Raw genomic sequence first — 9822 nt, forward strand, 5'->3', positions numbered from 1 at the left:
AATAAATGAAGGTAAAATAAAGTATTTTAATTTTTCATTAATTGATTTAAACTGTCCATTTAAAGTGATACTAGTAACAATGTACTGTGCAATTACAGAATATGAATAAGTGAAATGAATAATAGCAATATTATAAGGGAAGGGAGGAAGGAATTATGACCACTGTAAGGTACTGCACTACACATCACATAAATATGTTATAACATTATTTGAAAGTGGACTCAGATAAGTTGAACTTAGGTTATATTTCAAATCCTAGCATAATCACTGAATTTTTTAAAAGTCCAATTGATGTGTTAAGAAAGGAAAAAAAGTGGAATCATATAAAATGCTCAATTAAAACCAGAAAAGGCAGAAAATGAGGAGAAGAAAAACATAAAGAGCAAGTACAACAAACAGAAAACTGTTACAAACATGATATATATTAATTCAACTATTTCAATAATCACTTTAAATGTGAATGGTCCAAGTACAGCAGTTAAAGGACAGAGACAGTCAGAATGGATTAAAATAACAAGACCCAACTATGTGGGTTGGGTCTAAAAGAAACTCACCTTAAATCTAAAAACTCAAATAAATTAAAAGTAAAGGGATGGGCTGGATGCAGTGGCTCACACCTATAACCCCAGCACTTTGGGAGACAGAGGCAAGAGGATTGCTTGAAGCCAGGAGTCCAGCCTGGGTAACATAGCGAGACCTTTTCTCTACAAAAAATAAAAAAATACCCAGGCATGGTAGCACATGCCTGTAGTCCCAGCTACTTGGTAGGCTGAGGCAGGAGAATCACTTGAGCTCGAGTATGAACTATGATTTTACTACTGCATTCCAGCCTGGGTGAAAGAGCAAGACCCTGTCTCAAAGGAAAAAGTAAAGAAATGAAGTAAAAAGCGAAAGAAATTGAGAAAGATATATTTGAATATAATGATGAAATACTTTCACATAGTAAGAGTTCAGTGAATGACTCTTACAATTGTTTTTGTTGCTGTTGTTATCGGACTTAGAGCTCCTAGGTAACTGGGGCCTAATCTGTTTCATCACTGCCTCCCCAGCACCTGACACACAGCAAATGGGAGGAAAGGGAAGTCAGATCAATTCACATAAAGTAGATTAAGTGCCTATACTGTGCCAGGCCCTGTTTCAGGGAAAGAGAGGTCATTTAAATGCCGATTCTGTTATTGAGTAGCTCACGGTGAAATGCAGAAGATAAACTTTCACTCTTTCAACAACAAATACTTATCTGTAAATCAATAATGACAAGTACAATGTGGTCAGTGTTTTACATTTTGACATCTCTGAAATCAGGAGGCATTTTGAGACCAATGATTTCTTAGCAATGTGCTGTCATTTCATTGAAAGCATTTGTTTTAGTGTAACATAAAATGGTTGTGTAATTTCAATCAATGGCATCTTAGATTTGAGGAAATATGGCAATAAATTATGTACAAGGCCTTCAACAACCTTGAGCCATGAATTTTATTGATGAGAAAAACCAAGGTTTAGGAAGGTTAAATAATTGTTCAAGATCACAAAGCTGGTAAGTAGCAGGTCCTTGTGACTCTAAAATACATGCTTTCTCTTTCTCTAAAAATTTTACAATTTCAAGAATTGAGTAGGCACTCAGTACCAGTTTGAGCATCTAAATGAATGAATGAATAAATGAGTAACAGCAAATGTCAACCTTTGAAATAAAGTGTTTCATGACATTTTGTTGCTGTCCAATAGAAATATGTGAGCTTCATAAGTAATTTTAAATTTTCTAGTGACTACATATTTAAAGTCTTTAAAAATCAAGTGAAATTAATTTTAATAATACATTTATTTCATCTACTATGCCAAAATGTTATCATTTCAACTTGCAATTCAATTAAAAATGTTAATGAGATCATTTACATTTTGTTTTTCATACTAACTCTTTGAAATCTAGCATATATTTCATACTTACAGCACATCTCAGTTTGCAATAGCTACATCTAAAGTGTTCAGTAGCCACATGTAGGTAGTGGCTACCTCATTAGATAGTGCAGGACTAGAGCACCAAGAAGATCTTACTGCCTCTCTTCCTGGCTCACTGATGCCAACAAGCTTGCCTCTAGAACTTTCTTCATTTGGCTATTAAATGACTCTCTTCTTTCCCTCTCCGCAGTGCTTTAGTAATCATCATACATCAGTATTAAGGACCTTTTTTCCTATTTTTATTTTTTACATTTTACTTGTTAACTTATTATTATAAAAAATTTCTGACACATATAAAAGTAGAGAGAACAGAATAATAAACTCCCATGTACTTAACCTTTTGCCCATCTCGTTTCATTTTCCATACTCTGCTGCCTTTCCATGCATTTTCCTCTCAGGGCATTTTAAAGTAAGTCATTTAGTCTCTAAGTGTTTCAGAATGCTTTTTTAACAGAAAATGTTTCTATGTTAAACATAGCCTCAATTTTGTTTTAAACAAAAGCCCAGTACACAATGTCATCATTAGAGTCTTTTTGGATTATTACCCACGTATTTCCCTCTAATCTGTGCAAGGCCCTGGCAGGTGGTATGGGAGATGAAGATTCAGTGATCTTGGCTAGTCACTCTACCTCTCCGAAACTTCGGTTTCTGTAAAATTGGGATAAAATAGCTACCACACTGGACTGTGGTGATTATTCCGTGAGATACCCCAGGTATAGCTCTAAGCCTAGTGTCTGACAGATAATGGAAGCTTAATAAGAGAAAGGTTAGTGGTAAAAGGGAAGTCTTAACCAATATAGACTAAAGCAGATTGATACCCTTCATTGTTCTGGGTATCATGCTTTTATCAATGCATCTTGTCACTTTCCTAGCTTTTGTCAGTCATATCGCATTATCGAGCCAAGGATGTTGCTGTCAATTAAAACCCCTTTGTCATTTTCACAGTTGCTGCTATTGAGCCCTGACTTTGCATCTTGTGATGCATTTTTAACCTCTCACAAATCTTTCCCTCCTTGTTCAACTACTCATTGTCTCACCTTGGGATAATCGTAATAGTCTCCTAAGAAGTCTCCTTGCCACTATTTTAGTCCCACTCCATTCTACTGGCTTTGAGGTTTCAACTAAGAGAGAAGGACCAATTGTTTCCCAGCTCCTTCAGGGATCTGGAACAGGAGGGATAGGAGACAGGGTCTCCTAACTGCTTTTCCTACTTTCACATGTTCCTTTTTAACTCATCCTTCTTTAGCTACTAGAATGATCTTTCTAACATGGAGATCCATGTGCCACTCTCCTTCTCAAAACCACTCATAGGGCAGGTGTGGTGGCTCACGCCTATAATCCCAGCACTTTGGGAGGCCGAGGTGGGTGGATGGATCATCTGAGGTCAGGAGTTCGACACCTACCCGGCCAACATAGTGAAACTCCGTCTCTATTAAAAATACAAAAATTAGTCAGTCGTGGTGGTGGGTGCTTGTAGTCCCAGCTACTCGGGAGACTGAGGCAGGAGAATCACTTGAACTGGGGAATCGGCAGTTGTAGTGAGCCAAGATCAGGTCATTGCACTCCAGCCTGGGCAACAGAGTGAGACTTCGTCTCAAAACAACAACAATAACAACCACCACCACCACCACCACAACAATATTCAAAGGCTCCTCTTATTCTCTAGAATAAAATCTAACTATTGAACAAAGCATTCAAGTTCCTCTAAGCTCTGATCCTATCCTCCAGTGGCTTGCCACTTCATTCAGAATAAAAGCCAAAATTCTTATTGTGGATTACAAGACCCTACATGCTCTGCCTCCCACCTTGCCCTATAATCCTAACCTCTCTGTCCTTGAGTCCTACTACTCATCCTTGCTCACTCTGCCACAGTCTTCCAACTTATTCCTTGAACATAAGAAGTATGTTCCCACCCTGGGATCCTTGTACTTATCACTCCCTCTGCCTGGAACTCTCTACTCCAGATATTCACATGGCTGATTTGTTATTTTTTTCAGCTTTTTATTCAAATGTCATCTTCTCAGTCATCGTACCTTATTTAAAATTACAGCCCCAGCAGGCCCCCACATCACATCCTTTTATCTGCTTTACTTTCCACCATACCATTTAATATGAGTATATAATATTTTTGTATTTACTGTGTAAATTCCTATACTAAAAACTAAGCTGCATGAAGGCAGCAAGTTTTGTTTGTTGTTCACTGTCATATTCCTGACACTACCTTTACCTTCCCATCTGGAGTTACTTCACACATCTTAATGTAGTGCTCCCACAGTGTTATATATTTATCCCTATGGTAGCACTAATCACTCTGGACAATATCTGTCTATTTCTTTCTCTATTTCCCTCACTAGTTCTGGAGCTTCATGTGGTATTTTCATGGAGTCAGTGTCTATTATTTAATTTACTTTCTAAAGTTTCATTTTGTTTTTAATTGACACTACAGCTAGATTTTAGAGCTGAGGTACAGGACTTTGCACTTGAAGAAGATTAATACATCTTGTCAGCTGTGGTCTGGAACCCCAGTCTACATGCACCCTCCTTAGACTGAGGATATTACCCTGGGCTCGTGTTTCCTGACCCTACCCATTTACAGCCTGTTTTTCATTTGTAACTTTGATTGGAATATTCTCTAGCCCTCAACAAAGCAACTGGTAAAATTATTGGGCAAAATATTAAGATAGGGTTGGGGAGGGAGTGCTTTGTGTCAAACTACCAAAGATGTCATCTGGAAGGACTCTACTGTATAGGTCCATTCATGCAGTCACCTCCACACACATCAGCTTGAGCTATTCTCTACGTGAGTTTTTTATATTTTCTTAGATTTCTCACAGAAGGCAAAGAGGCCTGAACCACCCCATACACACACCCTCTGGGCTCCAACACTGATGTTTCCATTTCACGGGATGCTCAGAGGCTTGAGGAGCGCCAACATCAAGGCACTTAAGTTAATTGGATAGTGTCAGAGGCCTTCTCTCTCCCAGGTTCTGTGAGTAGTAGTCTGAGAGATCTTGAGGGCAGGCATCTTATCTTTCATTTCTATATCCCTGTTATCTGGTAAGGGCTTAGCACAAAGTAGGCACTTATCCTGTGATTAATGGTGAATGGATAAATGACCAAATAAACCAATAAATAAAATTGCTCATAATCTAGAATACCAGAGGGAAAAAGAAAGCTACTTCTTAGGGCTATCTAGCAAAAAGCAGCAGGTGCTAGCAGCCAAAGATCAAAAGGAGAAAACAATGGTAAGATTCTAGAGGCCATGTAACTTCCTCACTCTTGTATTCTAGGTTATCCACTTCCATTTTCCTGATGAAATTATTAAGAAACCACTCAAAGTTCAAAGGAAATCTATGCTCATGAGAATATAGGAAAATGAGAAACCTTGTCTTCTACTGAGAAGCATATAAATTGCTCTGGAAAGCAGTCTCGATGTAGCAATTCCATCCCTACGAGCTAAACCTAAGGAGATGGAGAGACTATTAGACTACAAGCTCCAGCACAGCAGGAAATTGACATGTTTTACCCACCATATTTCCCCAGAGCCTAGCACAATAAATACCTGTAAGCATTCAATCAATCTTTCCTGAATAAGTACATTTTAAAACACGTATTTTATACACAAGAATATTTTTTAATTTTTAAGTGTTAATATAATCCAATTCATCATTTTTTCCTTTTTTAATGATTCATGATTTTTTCACCCTAAGAACACCTTGAATAACCCAGTGGTTCTCAACTTGAGGGCTAGTCATTTTGTAGGGGACATTTGGCAATGTCTAGAGATTTTCTTTCTGTTTTTTTATTTTTGAAAATGGAGTCTCCTTATGTCACCCAAGCCAGAGTACGTTGGCTATTCACAGGCATGATCACATAATAGCACACTGTGACCTCAAACTTCTAGTTTCATGTGATCCTCCCACCTCAGCCACCAGTGTAGCTGGGAGTTCACATGTCCACCATCACACCTGGCTACACAAGAGTACTTATTATGATGTTTGTACTACTGAAAAATTTTCCCTGGGACAAAGCTCCCAGAGAGAGGAGCAGGCTGCCATCTTTCCTGTTTGGCCAACTTAGCCTTTCTTGCTTTCAGTCTTTGCAGAGTCTGAAGCGACTAGGGCCTGCAGTGGCCTCCCAGCACAGCACAGCTGCTCTATAAGTGGCCAGACTGCTTTTTTAAGTGGGTCCTTGATCCATTTCTCCTCACTGGGCAGGATCTCCCAGCTGGGGTCTCCAGCCTTCTTCCTACAGGTGCATTCAGGCTGGCAACAGGTCCATACCTCCCTGTGATGGAGTTCCCAGAGGGAGGGGCAGGCCACCATCTTTGTTGTTTTGCAGTCTTCTCTGTTGGTACTTTCAGGTACTGAAAAATTCAAAGTGACTAGGGACTGGGCCAGAACCCCATCATACTGCAACAGCCTTGTGGAAAAGTGCCCAGACTGTTACATAGGTGCCCATTCCCATATTTCCTCACTGGGCAAGTCCTCCAGGCCTGGACCTTTAGCCAACCCCCGTCAGGGTTATCGAGCCAGTAGCAACTCTGCAGCTCCCTGGATAAAGCTCCCAGTGGGAAGGTTGAGTTGCCATCTTTGCTGTCTTTCAGCCCTTTCCCTTGCTGTCTCCAGGTTTGGAAGAGTCTGTGGGGACCAAGGGCTGGTTTGGAACCCCAGCACAGAGTAACCATCTCACAGAAAAGTGGCCAGACTGTTCTCCATGCAGGTCGTGGTTCTCACTTCTCCTCAATGGGCAGAGCCACCCAACCTGAGACTCCAGCACAACCAACCTGCCCTTACCTGATCACCACAATCAGAGGCAGGCCAGCACTTCTCTGAGGAGGAAATCACAGAGTCAATGCACAACCACTCCACCACTACAGTTGCAGTAGTACAGCCATAACAGTCCTCAGACTTCAGACTAGGCAGGGAATAAAACGTCTAGTCATGACACTGGCACTTCCAGCACACCACAGCCATTATATGAAGTACAGCATAGCCACTCTTCCCTGGAAACCTACAGTACCCACTCTTCACCAGGCAGGGGCCCTGGCTCATGAATGCAGAACAGCCACCCCACCCATGGATGAGTATGCCCACTGGTAGTGGCCCAGAGTTTCCCCAGGGAGAGGCTATCAGAAGCATATGACAGCCCCTCCACCACTGCCATAGTAACAGTTCTATCCCTGCTGTCCTTCATCTGGAGAAGAAACAAAGAGCTTAAGGGCTACATGCAAGCTTATGGCATGCCACAGGTACCATACAGAGAGGAGAACGATCTCTTCTCCCTGTGAGCCTTCTGCCCTTGCTCCCCAACAAGTGGAACCCCAAGCTCACAACAGCAGTGCAGCCACCCCACACCAGTGACTGAACACCCCCAATAACAGTGGCTCTGTGTTTCTTGGAGGCAGAGTTCCCAGAGCAACTGAAAGCTTCTCTACCACTGCTTCTGCAATGGAACTGCTCTTGCTACTCTTACACTAATGAAGGAGCAAAGACTCTACGTGCCTTATCTACACCTCCAACAAACTGCACTCAACCCAAAGAGAGGAGGCTAGTCCATCTCCCATGGGTTCCACTTACTTCCTTGCTGATCACCACACAGAGAACCCCTCAATTAGGTCCACAGCACAGACCTTCCATCCTGGGCTAATTGCACCAAGCAATTGCTGACCTGCAGCTCTTGGGTGGAACCCCCGGGAGGCAAGCAAAGGACTCTTGGTCACAGCCACTACTAAGGTCCCTTCCTCTGTTGCCTCCAAATTGGAGCATGGGGACATAAACCCAGATATCACCCTAAAGCTGTGGTGGGCAGCCCAAAAATGCCCAGCCACAACCTATGGCCAGCACTCAAGTGGGAGAGGAGCGCACACTTTCAGACCATTGAGAGGGAGCACAGCTGCAACTGTGAGGAAATATAGGGGAGCCATGTGACTGGGAACGAGTCTATCAACTAACCAATATACCTAAAAACTACCTATAGATCACGCCCCAAAGCTTCAACACAAAGAAAAATACCTCACTAACATACACCCCTGTGAAACCAAAGGCAAGAAGTCAGCTGCAAATAAGGACCCTGCACAAAGCCTCAGCCCTGTGAAAACATTCAAAAAAGAAGTCCATCAACTGTGCTCAATCTACAATGCAGTAAAAGGAACATTCACAGGCAGAGATGAGAAAGAACCAACACAAGAACTCTGGAAGTGCAAATGGCCTGAGTGCTGTACATCCTCCAAACAACCACAACCGTTCTCCAACAAGGGTTCTTAATGAGGCTGAGCTGGCTGAGATGACAGAAATATAATTCAGAATATGAATAGGAATGAAGATAATCAAGATTCAGGAGAATGGCAAAACCCAATGCATGGAAACTAAGAATCACAATAAAATGATATAGGAGCTGAAAGATGAAATAGCCAGTATACCCTAACAAATATGACAGAGCTGGGAAACACACTAAAAGCATTTCACAATGCAATCACCAGTATTAACAGCAAAACAGACCAAGCTGAGGAAAGAATCTCAGAAACTGAAGACTGGCTCTCTGAAATAAGACGATCAGACACAAACAAAGAGAAAAGAATGAAAAGAAATCAACAACACCTCCAAGAAATATGAGATGACGTAAAGACGCCAAATCTATGAATCAGTAGCATCCCTGAAAGGGATGAAGAGAAAGCAAAAAACTTGGAAAACATATTTCAGGATTATGCCCATAAAAACTTCCCCAACTTTGCTAGAGAGGCCAACAGTCAAATTCAGGAAATACAGAGAACCACTGCAAGATTCTACACAGCAATATCATCCTCAAGACACATAATGATCAGCATTTCCAAGGCTGAAATGAAAGACAGAATGTTAAAGACAACTAGACAGAAAAGGCAGGTCACCTACAAAAGGGATACAACAGGCTAACAGCACATCTCTCAGCTGAAACCCTACAACCCAGAACAGATTGGGGCCTATATTCAACATTCTTAAAGAAAAAATGTCTTCAAGCAAGAATTTCATATCCAGCCAAACAAAGCTTTCTAAGTAAAGGAGAAAGAAGATCCTTTCCAAATAAACAAATGTTGAGGGAGTTTATTAACACAAGACCTGCCTTACCAGAGATCTTGAAAGAAGCACTAAATATAGAAAGGGAAGACTGCTTCCAGCCAATATAAAAATGCACTTAAATACACAGACCAGTGACACTATAAAGCAATCACACAATCTGGCATAATAACCAGCTAACAACACAATGACGGGATCAAATCCACACATATCAATACTGACCTTGAATGTAAACAAGCTAAATATCCCAATTAAAAGGCACAGAGTGGTAAGCTGGATAAAAAACAAGACCTAATGGTATGCTGTCTTCAAGAGACCCATCTAACATGGAATGAAACCCATAGGCTCAGATAGAGAAAAATCTAACAAGCAAATGGAAATCAGAAAAAAAGGAGAGTTTGCAATCTTAATTTCAAACAAAACAGACTTTAAACCCACAAAGATCAAAAAAGACAAAGAATAGCATTATATAATGGTAAAGGGTTCAATTCAACAAGAAGACATAACTATCCTAAATATATATGCACCCAACAAAGGAGCACCCAGATTTCTAAAGCAAATTCTGAGAGACCTACAAAGAGACTTAGACTCCCACACAATAATAGCAGGATACTTCAACACCTCACTGACTGAAGTAGACAGATCATCAAGGCAGAAGATTAACAAAGATATTTAGAACATGAACTTAACATTGGATGTAATGTATATAATAAACCTCTGCAGAACTCTGTACCCAAAAACAACAGAATATATACTCTTCTCAGCACCACATTACACATCACCTTAAATAAACCACATACTTGGATATAAAACAATC

This window comes from Colobus angolensis, unplaced genomic scaffold (assembly GCF_000951035.1).
Source record: "Colobus angolensis palliatus isolate OR3802 unplaced genomic scaffold, Cang.pa_1.0 Scaffold570, whole genome shotgun sequence".
Classification (NCBI taxonomy): domain Eukaryota; kingdom Metazoa; phylum Chordata; class Mammalia; order Primates; family Cercopithecidae; genus Colobus; species Colobus angolensis.